Here is a 17,665-nt window from a genome sequence, read left to right as displayed (position 1 = left end):
TGGTGGTTTGATTCCATCATGTCCTAACATGAATTAATCTCTAAAGAAACAAAAAGATTCATATTCTATATTTTTTTATAAATAGAGACTTTTTATTGTCCTCTAAAGAGAAAAATAAGGGGATTAAAGACATGTTGTCTCTATAAAGACAATAATTGGGATTTAAGACATACTTGTCCTATAGAGACAATATATCTTTAATCATAGCTATTGTCTCTTGAAAGTAAATTGCCTTAACTTGTGTCAAAAAAGAAATTGGAAATTGTATTAAATATTGTCTTTAATAGGGTGTCTCAAATTATTGTCTTAAAAAATTGTCTCTATAAAAACAATATAGAACACAAGTATTATTGTCTCTCGAAAGACAAAAATGAATTGTCTCTCAAGAGACAAAAACTTGTGTTCGATATTGTCTTTATAGAGACAATCTTTTAAGACAATAATTTGAGACACCCGATTAAAGCCAATATTTAAGACAATTTTCAATTTCATTTTTGTCTCAAAAAATTATCTTAAATATTGTCTTAAAACCCCTTTACATATAATAGTGTCATCATTTATTTCAATGGCATAGTCTATCTAGTTTTGCTAATTAAAAAACTTATATATTAATTATTAATCATTATATAAAAGGATTCGGATCACATGTATTTAATCAACATTAAATCTAACCATGGAATCTTTTTTTTTTTATAATTTTGATAAATAATAAGAAAATAAGGGAAAATAAGCTTTAATCCTCTTATTCTTCGAGAGAAAATATCCAAATTTGAACTGAGAATATATCTTTGGATATGGTCGTATATTCATGTAAATATATATAGGTTCGTGGTTATGCTGTGCTACGGAACATAATGTATTAGCTACTAAATCTTCCAACGTAACATAATAAATATACTATTATTTAGTTAGATCAATATTATAATGTACACATGAGATGATATGGATATCGATGTACCTTAGTTTAAACTTCAACGTACGGTTTATCTAACATCTAAACATTTGATGCTTTTTCACCGTTAAAAGCATTTATCAACAATGTCTACTATCCAAAAGGAACGAGCATAGTTATATTTTATCCCTTTCGGTGAATGTCTACTATCCACATCAAAAATTTTCTATTGGTTCATACCTGTTTATCACAATAATAAATTGTTTTCTCTACCATTCTAATGCATATTATTTCCTTCCATAAATAGTGGAGCAAAAATCTGACAATGTTCTCCGCTGAGTGAATGTTATCTGAATGTACCTGCAAATTTTCAATGGCCAATAATATTAGACCTTGCACTACGACTTAAGTTTAATTGGAAATTAATAAACACTCTTTCAAATATTTATTTAATCTGATAATCTACTTATAAATATAAGTAGATAAATGATTTAGATATAAGCATTCTCTCAATTAATTAGAGAATCTACTTTGATCATATAATCAATTAGTTAAGCAAAATTATAAACATTATGTCAATATAGGAATCTAGTTTATTAGAGAATATCCCTCAACCAAAGTAAATCTAACTCTTAAATAATAAGAATAAGAACATACTTGATGCTGGAGGATTTTCTCTCAACGATCATCTTTGCAAACCCCAAAATAGGTCTTCTGAATTTTACCAAGAGAGTTCATTCCCTTTATCTCACTCTTTAAATTATAATATTTTAAATTAGAAGAATTTAAATTATAATATTTTAAATCAGAAGAATTTGTATAGTTAGGATGTTATGCTAAGACATCCTTAAGGGACAAATGTTCAAAGTTTGTTAGGATAGAGTGGTTTTTCATGAATGGTTATGATAACATATAAAATGAGAAAGCATTTAAAGGAAAGTGTGTGAGACAAACAAAGCAATTTGTCGAGTGAATAAGCTATGTTGAAATTTTTTTTTTAGATTTTGGTGGGTTAATTCAAACAGCGAAATTTTGAGCATATTGAGGGGAGATTAAGGAGGGCTTCAAGTAAAAGTTTCAAACCTTACTTGACTGTACTTTTAAATACATATTCTATGGAAGTAAACATTTGTGATTGGTCCTAAAAATTTGCTTCAAACAAGTCATCTTGGAATTTTTGCTATAATATTTCATGACATTATGTACTGTGCATTTTTGACGAGATGTAGGTGAGATCTTTGGACACTTTTCATCAAAATTTTAGGCATTGCTTCACTATACTTTTGGGTATATGCTCTATAGAAATTAAGGTTTTTAATAGTCCTAAAATTTGTTTCAAATAGGTAAGCATGATTAGTTTCAAAGAATTCTGGAAACACATAGAAATACCTCAGATAATTTTTTTATATTTTGGTTCACTATACTTTCAGAGACATCCCCTGTGGAAGTGAGGGATTTTGAGTGATCTTGAAATTTGTTTCAAATAGGTTAACTTAGAATTTTTATGTAACTTGTTTTATCATACTTTTCAAACCATGAATTTTTCATAGATCTTAGGAGAAATATAGAAGTACATAAAGGAAATTTATTACTTTTTCGCCCTATAATTTTGGATATATTTCGTATGGAACCGATGATTTTTTAATGGTCTAAAATCGATTTCAAATAGATGAGCATGTCATTTATTCTATAACTAGTTTTCCAAGACATTTTAGACTATGAAGATTTTAGAAATGTAGGGAGACTTTAAAAAGTTCCTCAAGTAAAATTTTCAAGGTCATATTCCAAAATTTGATGTGTGGCATGTTGTATAAGTTCATTCTTCAAAAGAGGGAAAGAAAACAATCTTACAGGAAGTTACTAAAAATTACATTTGGGAGCTCAAATTTTAGATAGACAAATGAAGGTAGAAGGAGTGAGTAGACCCAATTAAGGAATAAGTAACAAGTAGTCCTAGTGAATGTAGAAGTAGAAAGAAGGCTCAATGAAGGTGATGTGAATGCTATCATATTTTGAAGAAGTTATATGCACTAAGGAAGACTTCTAATGAGGGTTTTTGCTCAAGCATGGGGATTGGTATCTCTTGTTAAGTTGGTATCTCGCATTGGTAATTGGTGCATACTAATATTTGAAGTGGTGGGGATTGGTGTCTCCAATAGGTTGGTCCCTACAAATATTTGTAATAGTCTGAATTGGTACCTCTAGAAGATTGATGCCTACACGTATTTTTAGTATTGAGGATTATTGTCTCTAGTAGAATGGTGTTTATAAATATTTGTAGGATTAGATTGGTGCCTATAGGGATTGGTTTGTACACGAGGTTGGTGCCTACAAAGAATTGTAAAAATATTTTTAGAGCTTTCTCTCAAAAAGGGTTTCCACGTAATCTTTGTTCCATGTTATCCAGTTGATACATCTCATATGTGATTTTTCTCTTATTGTTCATGAAGCCTTAGATAACTAAAACTTATTTTATACTAATTCACCTCGCCACTTAGCATAAGTGTGAGATCAAAAATTGGTATGGTAGCATGTTCCTTCAGAAATAGTCTAAACATTAGAAGGTCTAGCTGAGAAGCCCACATGGCTAATCAAGAATGTTCATTTTGGAGCAGAAGAATGTGAACACACCTAATACCTCTTGAGTTTGATATTCAGAAATAAAATATGATTAGCTATAAATCTCCAACAACTCCACCAATGGATAGAGATGGAAGGTGGGATAATGAAGATAATGTAAACTCCATGAATGATATCCTATTTGATCTATAAGAATATGTGTTTGTCAAAGTGATGCATTTTAGATCGACAAAATATTTTTGGGACAAAATTCAAAATATCTATGAATTTAATGGCATGGTTATGAAGGAAAATCTCCAAACTATTGTAAGAAAATTGTAGAGTCTAAAAATGAAAGACAAATAAAATTTTGTAGCATATCTCCTTTATATGGGTGAAATCGTCAACACCATCAAAGGAATAGGAATTGGTGAACAAGTTAAATATTTAGTGATTGTAAACATGGTTTTAACTTCAATTCCATTAAGAATTTATGTCAGGGTATTTTATATTAAATAAATGAAGGAACTTGATGAGTTCAAAATAGATGAATTCCATGGGATTGTCATGGAATGTGAAATGAGGACCAAGAAGGAGATACCATTAGAATAAGAAGTATCACTCAAAGCTTTAAATAAGAGAGCGGAGGTCATGAAGCAAGCAACATCTTTAACCATGAATAAGATATAAACGAAGTATGTTTTGTAAGAAAAATAAAAAACACATATAGAAAATACAAAGTTAAGAATCCATATCTGAAGGATGAAATTAGTGATGATGAAGAAGACCATACTGTAATCAAAGGACATAAACATCATCAACAAAAAATGGAGAACCATGAAAATAATAAAGTTCTTATAAGAAGAAGAAGATCCTCTACCTAAATGGAAGCAGGGACATGTCTAAATAAATTAGTAAGATTAGCTCTGATAGTGATTGAGAAGAAACTCTATGATAATCAAAACAAAGATTTGTGAAGAGATAGTAATCTAAACAAAGATTTGTGAATTCTCTGGGGCATCTTCTGGAAGAGTTTCCTCATTGTTATTGTTTTCATCCATAAGTTCTCCATTTTCCCTGATGAAGTTATCTTAAGTCTGTTGGGTTTTCCGTAAAATCATTATAACTCAACAAATTAACTAATCCATGATGGATTACTACTAAAAAAGGTTATTTAGATTTTCCAACTCTAAGTGCAGTGTCATGCAAAATAGATTTCAAGAAGAAGGGAGTGTTTAGAGATACCTTATGTCTCAAATGTGCCATTATCATAAGGTGGCCACCTCAAACAATGTTGAATCTTCCATCACAAGTAATATATATTTGAATTATTTCTACTAGCTCCTTCCATGGTTCTAATAACGAATTGGCATTGTATCCCTTCCCCTTCTTTGCCAGTTTTTCTCCTTCATCTAAAAATAATAGAGTTGTGTTTTGTAGTGAAGTGTGTGGTTCATAACACTTCTCTCCTTCCATCGTCAACCCTATGACCTTAGCTATAGCCTCCTCATTCACTTCAACCTATAAACATTTTACCATCCTCATTCCATTATCCAAGTTTTGCATTAACTCCAACATTATTTCTCTGTCAAACCCCTAAATCATTCTGAAATAATAGATCCATATTACGTGCTTCAAAATGTTGTGTGCCTCATATGTGGCTCGTAGGTGGCTTATCTCATATCTAATAAATTGACCCCCCATTCTTACTGCCACAACTTACTCTGGTTGTTCAAAATTGGCCACAATTCTTCATAATACTAAACTTGAATTTTCTACTTTCTCGCATTCATAATCGATTTTACGTAAAGACTCGCGAATAATTGCAAAAAATATGGGCAGGTGACAGAAAATACTTACACATTATACCCCCACCCCCTTAATGACTCTAATGATCGTCCTCGGTCAATGATCATGTCAGTTGTAATCGAAAGGAAGAGTTCAATAAATTAGTCATTTCAAATAATAATGCAAGGATAATGGTTATACCACTGTATGATTTGACACATGAGACAGTAATGAAGTCGTCGCCAAAAACTCAGTGTTGAAACAAGAGATTAATTTTTGAAAATATTCAAGGTTTGATTTAATTATTAATCCAATTTGATACCAGTGCATAGAAATAATGAAATGATAATGAATGAAGAGAAAAAAGTATATAAATCAATGTGGAAAGCATAGGAATGACCTTAAAATTTTGTACCCTATCAATGTTAGTATAGTAGAAATTTCCCTTCTGTTACAAAAAAATTATAATATATTCTAATTATATAAGAAATGTGTAACAACTTCTAAGGTTCTCACAATCCATGATGTTCTAGTGTATTTGAAATATCAAAACATTCTTCTTATAAGAAATTTAAAGCTATTCCCTAAAAGTCAAAGTATGGAGTTCATTTTCTTTAGCTTTGACTTATAGGAGTAATGATGATTGAATGTCATCAAAACTTCCCCAAGGTCAACAATGTTATGCTAACTATTATATATTTCCCTTTTACTAGGCATATCCCCACTTCCAATAGACCTATTAGCCCCATTGTCAGTAGGCATGTTCATTATCCTGATGGTTTACTTTCTTAAGCACATTATTTTACTTATCGGGTTGCGTTTTTTAGCACATATTTCAGCATAATCCCTTTTTCATAGCTATTTTAATGGTAGATAGGATGGAGCGCTTTAGGGAATAACATAAAACTTCCACATATTCATTAATTCCTTCATTGTTATTTTGAAAGTTTAATATAAAAAACTTCATGGAAATGGGAAATGGGCCTCCATGGAAAGTTATGGCGCTAATGATCATGTAATAATGATTGATAAAAATTGATTAAAAAGTGATCCAAATCAAGGATGCATACATTATTATTATTATTATTGTTATCCAATTTTAAGGTCATGACCAAGCCACACACCAAATTGGTGTATGAGACCCCCCTCTTTGTGGCACAAGGGACCACCTTCGTGCAAGGATTTGACTTCTAAGTCCATGAAGGCATACATACTCTCCACCCTCTCATTTTTAACTTGTGACCTCTTAGGAGGAACCACATGCTCTTAACCATTAGGACCACTCTGAATTGCATATAAAAGAGCATATTAACCAAGTAACTTGACACATGAAAAAGAAGTGGAAATCATAAAACAACCATGAGATCAAAGGCACACAAACGATTTGATTACACTTTTGGGCCCTGCTCAAAGTTGAGAGGCCTTCTTTCATTAAATAGAGGCAAAGAAATCAGTTACAAGAAAACTTTCAAAAATGATCCCTATACTTCCATTTCGGATGATGGCCTGAAAATGGAGATGTCTACTGGAGAAATAGACTGCACGATTAGATTCTTGGCATGAAAATGTGCAAAATCAACTATAAACTTATCGAATTCTGACACTGAAACCTATTTACCTATAAAGGAATCTTTTCATCATCTTGGAGATTCCCTCACTCATGGTTTCGTTACCTCTAGCCACTCAAGTTTCTAATGTCAACCCTTTGTGAGTCTAGTTCAAGTGGAAGAAGTGAGGTTAAATATAAGCTCATGCGCAGATTGATGAAAGTATGGGTCGTTGGCCCAATGGTAACGCTTCACATATTTGGTACGGCCAAACAAGGTTCAAACCCTGCCCACCCCATACTTGGTGTGAAATCGTTTTAACAAATATGGCTATATGTATTTTTAAACTCGACGGTTATAATATGTTTCGGCCTTGGTACATGGTTCCACTGGAGTTCTAACAGGGGTTGGGCGGGTCCGCCGAGAGTGGCCTACCCACCCTATTAATATATATATTATATTTATATTGGTCAAGGATTGTTGGGGGGTAGCGGGGCTGGCAGCCTACCCAACCCCCCCCCCCCCCCCCCCCCCCCCACCCAAATCTATATTTTTTAAATTTTTTTATAGCACAATAGTTAATTTTTTTTGCCAAAAAATAAGGGATATTAGATAAATTAAAGAGGAAACAAATTAGCCCATTATGACTATCATTTTCTATGCACTGTGACTCTGCCAAATTTTTGCCTCATTAGTAATTGCCACTTGGCCAAGTTTGACAAGAAATTTGACCATCTATAACTTGATCATACGAAATTGAATTCTAATGTTGTTCACACCGTTGGAATCACGACAATGAACACTATGATGTGGTCATGGTTTCAATTCCATCTAAGGAATTTTATTTTTGAGCTATTTTCAAGGCCACTTCTATTTCTGGATCCACCCAGATCATTCCTCCCACTAGTGAGCTTTTGGACTACCAAAATATTTATCAGTCAATTGGAAAGTGAGGGAATTTCTCTTTCACTCTCTCCTTTCCCATCCATCAAGCCTTACTTGGATGCATTCATTTGAAACGAATATGAAGGTATCACATCTCCTTGTCGGGAAGTCCTGGTCTTCCTGTCGAAAATGATGTCCTCTGGTAGCTTGTCCAAGTATTCAGGTGTAAAATCATACACTGTAGGAACTTGACCAACCTCTTTGGTGTCCATGATCAACAAAGGCTCATAAAGCTTCAAATTTTCAACGTTCACCACTGAGTACATCTACATGCATGTTGGAAAATCCAAACGAAAAACATTGTCTCCAATATTCTCTAATATGGTGAATGGGAAATATCAGATTGGTCACAATTTCTTCCCTTCCCCTTTAATTTTCTCTTTGCTGATGTGGAGCCACACTTTGTCTCGAACCTAGAACTAGTGATCAACTCAGTGCTTGTCATGTCAAGCTTTGTATTGAGTTTGACGTTTATCCAACTGTGCCCGCACTAACTCATGAATCATATGAATTCACTGAATGAACATTTGCACTTTGTCCCTGTCATCTTCCCCACTGCAAGATTCATCCCTCCCAAAGACCATGTCTAAGGGATCCTTTGGAAAATAACCAAAGCATGTCTCGAATGGTGAGCTCTGAGTGGATGAATGCACTGCCTGGTTATATGCATGTTGTAAATAAGGAAGTTGCTCGTCCCACAACTTGGGATACTTGCCACAATAGCCTCAAAGTAAGTGTATCATTGTGCAATTGGCAACCTTTATTTGTCCATTGGCCTATGGATGAAATGATGTGCTCCTCTTCAACCTGGTGTCCATCATTCTCCACAAACTCATCCAAAAATCTCTAAGAAAATGAGAGTTTCAATCAAACACAATGAATGTGGGCAACCCAAACTGGACCGATAAAAATTGGGAGAAGAGATGAGTAGTCTTCTCTACAGTGACCTACTTTTTACAAGGCATTAATACCCACATTTTTCTAAATCAATCCACAATGACATATAAATAGTCATGACCTATCCTAGAAAAAGGAAAACTTCCCACAAAATCAATTGACACACTTTCCCATGGATGACTCGGAACAAGGACTGGTGTGTAGAGCCCAAATTTTTTATTAGTGGGATTTCTAACTGAGCACAACACACATCCCTTTACATATTGAGTCACAACATTTTTCATACGAGGCCAATAAAACAACCTCTGCGAATGAAACAAAATTTTACCTACTCCAAAATGACCTGACACAAGAGAGGTATGTGCCTCTCTAATTACATGTTTTTGTTCACTGGTGGGGATACAAAATTTTCCAAGGTGATATAACAAGTTTCCCTGCAAATGATAATTATCCACCTATGATCCATGAGTCCGCTTTGCATAAATCTCCTAAAATCATCATCATATTATTCAGCATAACTTTCAAAAGATAAAGAGGAATTTTGAAAAACTATAGATGCAAAAATAGAAGGGTGAGAAAGCATATCTCCCACTGTATTGTTGGTTCCCTTCTTGTATTTTATTACCAAGTGAAATTGCTAAAGGAATCCCATCCATCTGAAATGATCTGCTTCTTGAAGCTTGGTATGCAACTGGAGATACAACCAGGGTTGGTGATCTGTGTGAATGATGGTCTCCTTGCAAATCAAATAGTGCTTCCACTTCTTCACGTTTTGAACCAAGGCATAAAAGTCCTTGTTTTATGTGGGATAGTTCACGAAAACTTGGGAGAATGTCTTCAAATGGTAACATACAAGTTTTCTCTGCTGCATCAATAATACTCCCATGGTGTATCCATTAGCATCAATCTCAATCTCCGAAGGTTGTTGGACATCAGGTAAGGCCAAAACTGGTGTAGTGTTGATCTTCTCTCTCAATGCATCAAAGTATTTTTGTTACATTCCTCCCCACTAAAAGGTTTTCTTCACACTCTTCAATGCATTTAAGGGGGATGTAATGATGGAGAAGTTTGAAATGGACCTTCTCGAGTATTGTAATGCACCCAAAAATCTATGAACCTATGTAACATTGGTGGGTTTAGGCCACTTTAAAATCACATCAATTTTAGAAGGATCTATTTTCAATTGTCCACCACTGGAAATGTGACCTAAGTAAACCAAAGAGGTCTTACCAAACTCACACTTCGACATTTTGACATACAATTTTTCTTTTTACAAAACATCAAGCACTTTTTTAACATGACTCACATGATCATCCCATGTCCTATTGTAAAAAATAATGTAATCAAGATACACAAGTACAAAATCATCAATAGAATGCCTAAAAATATCATTCATCACCCTCATGAATGTGGCGGGACCATTGCATTGTCTAAATGGCATCACCAACCATTCAAATGACCCTTGGTTCGTCTTGAATGCAATCTTCCATACATCCTGTTCGGCAATCGTGACTTGATGATAACCATTATGCATGTCTAGTTTTCTGAAATGGATAGAATTTTTCAATTGATCTAACAAATCATAAATCTGAGGGAGAGGGTGTTGATTCTTCACTATTATTTTGTTGAGTTCCTAGTAGTCCATGCACATCCTCCATGTGCTATCTTTTTTTAGCACCAACACAATAGATGGATCACATGGAGAATAACTTGGCCTTATGACCCCTTCATTCATCAACTCATGTACCTGCTTCTTTATGTCCTCCATCTCAATGTATGACAACCTATACATACTAATGCTAGGTAAAGGCGCATGCTACTGCAAGTGAATCTCATGTTGGATCTCACGCTTTAGAGGCCACCCACTTTGTAGCTGAAAAAGGCCATCATAGTTAGAAGAAATTTCATAAAATTCCTTTTTATGAGTGGGATCACAACCTTGGAAATCTTCATATGTCTCAACATATTTTTCTCTCACAACCATGAGCATGCACCGTTTGGTGGAATTAATCAATATATTCATTTGACCTGCATTTACAATACTGGCACTGCTTTTGGCACGATGAACTCTAACAATCTATTCTACCTCATATTTTGTGATATGATATTTGTTTTCATTGTAAAATAAAACTACTTTCCTATCATACAAATACGGACTCCCCAATACAATACCATAGATATCTAATGGTACAACAACAAGGTCAACCTCATCTACTAGTTTGGATGCAATCACAAACCTAACTCTACGCTACTTGGTTACATGTAATTTTTCTTTATCACCCACCGAATCAAGCGGATATGGTTTCGGATGAGGCTTGGTCTCTAATCCTAACTATTTAACCAAGGATTATGTAACCAAATTTCCTTGTGAGCCTCAATCAAGCAACATTTTCACTTTAGTATGTTTCATTACAACTGTAATAAGGAACAATTTAATTCTCTTTTGTACATTAATTTTCAAGAGGCTGATTTGAAGAACTTGTACTTGAATGTGATTTAGAATTTTCATTAGCATGAAGAGAAAGAGTACCTTGTGTGCCCACTTCTATGATCAATGTCTCCACCAAAATTAGATCCAAGGTCCTGTTGCGCAGTTGTCATCGTCTTTTGCTTTCCATTTTCACTAAATCTCTTTGGCTTCAACTCTAGATGCAACTTCCAACATTGTTCATCATCATGGAATTCCTTCTTGCAATGTGTGCAAGAGTTCGCCGAAAAATTTTTGTCCTAAAGGATTCATTCTAGTTTAATCACAGATCTATCAGCTATGTCCAACATAGTAGGATTTGGTCTCATCTCATGTAATCCATGAAAAAAACAGGAGTTAATGTGATAATATTGATAACAATTCCTAGTTCTACCAAAGTATTTGGAAAACTGGTGCCTTGCACTTTTACACTGACTATAGGATTTCTAGGGTCTTCGTATTTCATAGGATCCACTGGATTAGATTGAACAGTTTCCCAATCACATAGATAGTGATAATATATTTAGGTTTCTTAATAGGCTTCTTAATTCACAAATCCTTGATTATATTTGCATATATAGGAATATATTTAATAGCCTATAAGAGAGGAATCTTGACACAAAGGGTTTTTAGTTCCCCTATTAAATTGAATTTGGGGTATACTGGTTGTTTAATTACAGTTAATCTTTCTAAGAATGGGGGAGGAACACTTATAACCTTAGTTGCATTTTTAGTTTTGCTAGGTTTAGGAAGTGAATATGATGTTTATGGTATAAATTATTATGACCCACCATAGGTTGTAGCTATTGAATATTTTTCAAATCGAATTCGATTTTTCTCTTTCTTATATTTTTCAATTTTTGGTTGCAAAGAATTTATTGGATATTTTTTTGCAAAAAAAATTCGCCCTGATATTAGTTGAATCTCATTACATTATAGAGGGGAGAGTAAATACTTATAAGTATATAATATTTCTAATAGTTGAACGATTCTATTATTTGGGTTGGGGTCAGGTTGTGTGGGAAATTAAGGGTGTACGGTGGTGAAGTGTTTGGGGGTAATTGAAGCTTTAGTTTTGATGGATATAACTATCATGATGATGTTACTATAATAATGCCACTAAAGGTTGATTAATCAGACCAAAAGGGCATTACCAATTTTCAAGCCATACTGGCCCCTAAGGAACCTAATTTATCCATTGATAAGGGTATTGCATGTTTTGTGGACTTCATCGGGATGGCCCAAAGTATTGTTGATTTTACCATGAAGATCCAAGGTATGGTTGATTTGGCCAGGACATTGTCGAATATCTTTTACTCTGCCAGGGCGATCTAGGATATTGTTGACTCTTCGAGGTCGGTCTAGGATACTGTTGACACTTCTAGGTTAGTCCAGGATATTGTTGTTGATTATGACCAAGAAAAAACATACAAGGATATTGGGCCATACCTGGAGGACGATATTTCCATTGTCATTTCTAGGCCACAACATATGTTGGTTCAAGTTCCTCCCCAACCTCCTTGTAAACTTCTTTTAATCTTGGAAGGGATGGAAAACAATCAGTTGAATGCTATTTTTCACAAATAACGTAGACTTCAATCACATATACTGGACATTCCTTGTGTCCATGTTTTCAATGACAACAAGGACAAAAAAGATCGAAGGCTTGCTTCACCTCTAGCTATTTTTGTTTCACCCACAAAACATCAAATTGTGTGGTAAAGATACTAAGAATATCAGTTTTAAAATTTTCTAACAAAATACCTATTTTTGAACAAGTGACTCCTCCACTAGTAACCCTACAACTTTTACTCAAAGGCTCTTGGATTCCATGCCCTCTCCTTACACTTCCTCAAGAGCACTTGATACACAATTTAACAATACCATCATATTCTGCCTTAAAAATATCTCATTGTTCCATTAAACTAATTTTTTCTAACCATTCATCTTTCATTCCTATGATAAGGGAAGTTTTCAATACTTCTTTAGGACGAGTGGTGTATGGTGACCTGTGTAATTATAATTTATCCTTTATATGTATTCTTCTAAAGTCTCTCCTCTTTATAAGGCATTTAAATATTTCTTCTTTTAAATGCCTATACCGACAATTAGGCATAATATTTTGTAAGAAGGGCTTCCCTCATTTCATCCAAAGAATTAATGGTACCACCTCCTAATCCCATAAACCATCATATTGTTGCTCCCTTCAAAGTAGAAGGCAACAACTTCAATTTTTTGGGATCAGTGGTATAGTAATATCGTGAGCATAGAACATAAAATTCGAATATAAATGCATTTGGGTCTTCTAAGGAAAATCTATGAGAGTTTGGAAGACCTTTAAGTGGTATGTATTTCATGGGTATATTTTCCTATGGGACATTGATAGGGAATTATATTCTTGAGGTCGATTTGGATGATTTGCTTACTTGTCCCACCATTTGGTCAAAGATTTTCCGATAGCCCTCTAGAATTACAAATTTAGGAGGCACTAATTGGAAGGGACTAGTGCGCTACTAAGGTTTTGGATCTTGTCTAGGCCTAACAACACCACCTAAGTCAAGAATCGCAATTCCTTCCCTTGATATTGGTGTTATAGGTGGTTTTTTTTGGCAAGTTGGAAATTTTGGTACTTGTTTCACCTCTTCCTTCCCTTCAATTATAACAATGTCCCTAACTATTATTATGAATATCGAGATACCCAAGCGATGAGTATTGGAAATTCTCCTCTTCTTTTACTACAAATTTTGAAGCTCTATCGTGAATATTAGATTCCGCTACAACAGACGAACCTACCACATGAGTGATAATAGAAATAGATCCTTTATGGATAATGGTTGGGGTCCTACTTAAGCTTGATATTTTTCTTTCCCTCTGATGTCGTTTATAAAGGCTGATCTCCCAAGTTTGACTTGGCCCTGGGTTTTGTTACTTATTGGAGTAGTTTTTGGATTTCTTTCTTTTTTATTTCTACCTATGTTTCCCTTTATAATCATGCATACTATATGACCTAAACCTATTAGTTCATGATAGAATCCACCACAATTTTATCCAGTGTGCATGTGCATGTTCTTACCTACCATCTTTAATATCTGGCCCTCAAGGAATCAAGTATTCATATACAATGAGTCATTTTTTGATCTAGGTGGCTCCAAACACATGTAGAAGTCCAAGAGGACTCAGGAAGGGTAAAAAAAACAAAGTGTTTAGATTATGCTCGAACTAGGATCATGTTAACTATCTCATCGTCGTGATCGTGGGGGTGTGAACGGTTCGTCAATCCGAGTCCGGATGAGGAAGATAGAGGTAGTCAAAGTATGGTTGACTTTTGCTGACTCAGTAGGACTAAAAGAGACACAATTTGGACTTTTCCCGGCGCACAAAATCTGACCAAATCTAGCCGGATTTTGGGCAAAATTGTCGCCTAGTTAAAATGTACCCTTCGGCCTAAAATCAGGATTTTAACAAATGACCATTTTGTTGTTAATAATAATAAAAAAAATTATAAAAAAAGGGGTGGCGGGCCACCAACCTCGCCACCCCAAACCTTATCCATATACTAATTAATGGAGGGGTGGGTCACTACCCCCAGCACTTCCCCCATTCCACGAACTACCCTAACTATGTGCAGAATTAAGGTGGTGGGTTGGTCCTTGCGGTGCGGACCCATCCACCAACACTAAATGAAGACCGCCAATGTGGGCTAGCCCTTGGGGCGCCGACCCAGCCTACAACCGCCTGCATAAATGAGTAGGAGTAGGGGATAGGTGAGGTGAGCAGGCAGCCCAAGGTGGGCCCAACTCGACCTTCCTTCCCATTTAAAAATTTTTGTTATGTAAAAAAAGGAGGAGGCGAGGTTTGACCACCTAACCTCCTCCATAATAAATGGATCCGTAACCACTCTGCCCAACGGAGTCCTTGTGAAGTCTGCCAGCTTTTTCTTATATACACCTGTCATTTCATTAGTGCGCCCATGCATGGAGCAACCAGGAGCAGGGACAAAAATCTAGGTGAATTTTTAATTAATTTATTTGCGGGTCGAATCATGATTGAGCAAAATTTCCAAGAGGGTGAAATTTTTGCAGTGTCCAAATTGGAGAAACTTTATGTCGATCTTACACCTCTCAGTGACATGAACCCGATGGAGCAATCAATTTCCTGATCTAAGAAGCCAATGTGTAGAGGACCTGGAGGAGGGAATCTTTGAGGAATCTAGGGGGAATCTAAAAGATTCCTTGAGCCCCAGAATTCCATTTTCTCAGAATTTAGAAATTTGATGGTCCATTTTACACTCTTTGATGCCACAAATCTGATGGTGCATTCAAATCTTCCATTTGATCATTTCATTTTTCAGCCACTTTTCAAAGTGGAGTGTAGGTCTCAGCTTTCATGTGCGAGCAGTCATTTCCATGCGATTCGACGCCGCGAGATTGATGGTACGACTAGCTTCAGTAGTTTGACATCCTTTTCGGCCCCTGGATGTGAGGTATATGCAGTGTGTTTATGTACTTATGTTTTCTATGAGATGCATTGTGTTGTATAGATCCTTGTTTGATGATTGATGTGGGATCTTGTTTTCTTACTTGTTTTCATGATTCCAGCTTGATGTGATGTGGAATCATTTGTGGGATGTACCTGTTGTCATGATTCATCATGTTTTATTTGATATCCCTTTGTTGTAAGTTGATGGGATACTCATGATGTCGCCATGTATGTTTGCATTGAGATCCCTTTTATGCCACGTTGGTAGGATGCTCATTATCATCATGCATGAGTTTGTGTCATACTGATAGGAGTCCTTTTTGACTAAGAGTTCCTGTAGTAGAACATCTCTTGGAGCCACTCTTGTGTGAGGGCATTTTCCTTGTCTGATAGTGACATCATCTCTTATGTACATCATCACTATTTACAACACTTAATGCAATGGCTAACACCATCTTGGCACCAGGGCCCGGAGACGTAGTCCCTCCTGGATGAACTCCGTTATCAACATCTTATGTTTTCATGTGCTGATGATTGTCATGTTCCTCTTCTTTACAACATGAAAATGTATTCATTAATGCTATTTTAAAAATTAAATTTACCACATCACGAAACTAAAAGGTCTTGGAAGGGTCCTTTGTCACACCAGGACCTAAATCAAGCGGTATCAGAGTGGTCTTTACATGGATGTGAATTGCAAGCATGAACAATGGAACGTGCAGCGATAGAGGATGAAAAAGCGATGTACGAGACCACGCTCAAAACTTCCAAAAGGGTGGAAGTAATGTATGAAACTCTACAAAAAAATACTGAGGAAAAGGAGCGATTTCAGCTTCAGTTGCGAGCCACGAAAGAGGCCCTGGAAGAACTGAAGTAAAACAAACATAATCTTCAAATAGAGAACGCTGAATTGAAGATGCGTCTACATGAAGAGAAAGAGGATAAACATAGTTTTCTATGACAGCCACAAGCAAAGGATGAGGCCTTGGAAAAGATGCAGCGTGACCCATGTGAGGTAAAAAGTAGTTCTTTGAATTCATGTATGTGTCCTGATTATCATTTCGTTGTTTTTGAAAATCATACCACATGAATTGGCTCCAAACTGTTGAAGAAAATGGGGTATGAAGGAAAAGGCTTGGGTGTTAATAGCCAAGGCATTGTCAACCCCATGAAAGTAGAAGAATTTCCCTGTCGAAGAGGACTTGGGTACATCAGAAAGGAAGTTGGGGAATGCACAAGACAGCGAGCAAACCACCAACAACAGATGAAGATAGGCCCTCATCAATTCTTTCCAAATCGATAGAGGAGGTAAAAGATGTTGATTTCCTTTCTGTTTCCTCTTCACATAGTATGATTTCTGTTGGAGATTTGGAGATCCCAATTACAAGGAAAAGCATGAGGCTCCTTACAAGGACGAGGCACAAGGAGGAAAAAGAACTTGGTGTTAATAACCAAGGAATAACTCAACCATTGGAGGTTGTGTAGAGACCTCAATTTGCAGGCTTGAGATACACCGAAGGAGAATGCTCGAAGGTGTCAGATTCTTCTAAGACATCATCGAAATCGTCAAGGAAAGAGAATGATAGGAACACATCCCCATCATCCCATGGCATTGTCCATTGCAGGGAAAGAGTTGAGGAAAGTGCTTATCGCCATACTTACACCAGAGACAGCAAGGAAAGGCATTACCAGTCTTTAGATTCAAATGTTCATTTCAATTATAATCATGTTGTTAAATATGAATATAAAACATGGCATTGAAATACATGTACCTTCTGTGGATTACATAACCATACATTTTCTAGGTGTTGGAAAAGAATGGAAACACACAAAAGGATGAGGCGTGAAAGATCCTCTCAACAGTAGCTGAAAAAACATGTTAAGGAAATCTAGAGGAGGAAGAGGTATTGTAGTCATTATGATAGAAATGGCCATCAAAAAGCCACATGTTGGAGGCTCCATCCAGAGTAATTCCTTACAGACAAAAGTGTCAGTGCATGAAACAAGTGAAACGATTGTTCGACAAGAAACACCACCACAGGGAGATGACCCATTCACCTTGATAAGGGAAAAATGGTTTCTATATATGTT

The sequence above is a fragment of the Pinus tabuliformis genome, chromosome 1_1, assembly GCF_031772625.1.
Source record: "Pinus tabuliformis cultivar Carrire ecotype Pingquan chromosome 1_1, CPIR1, whole genome shotgun sequence".
In the NCBI taxonomy this organism is placed as follows: Eukaryota; Viridiplantae; Streptophyta; class Pinopsida; order Pinales; family Pinaceae; genus Pinus; species Pinus tabuliformis.
This window is presented reverse-complemented; position numbering follows the sequence as displayed.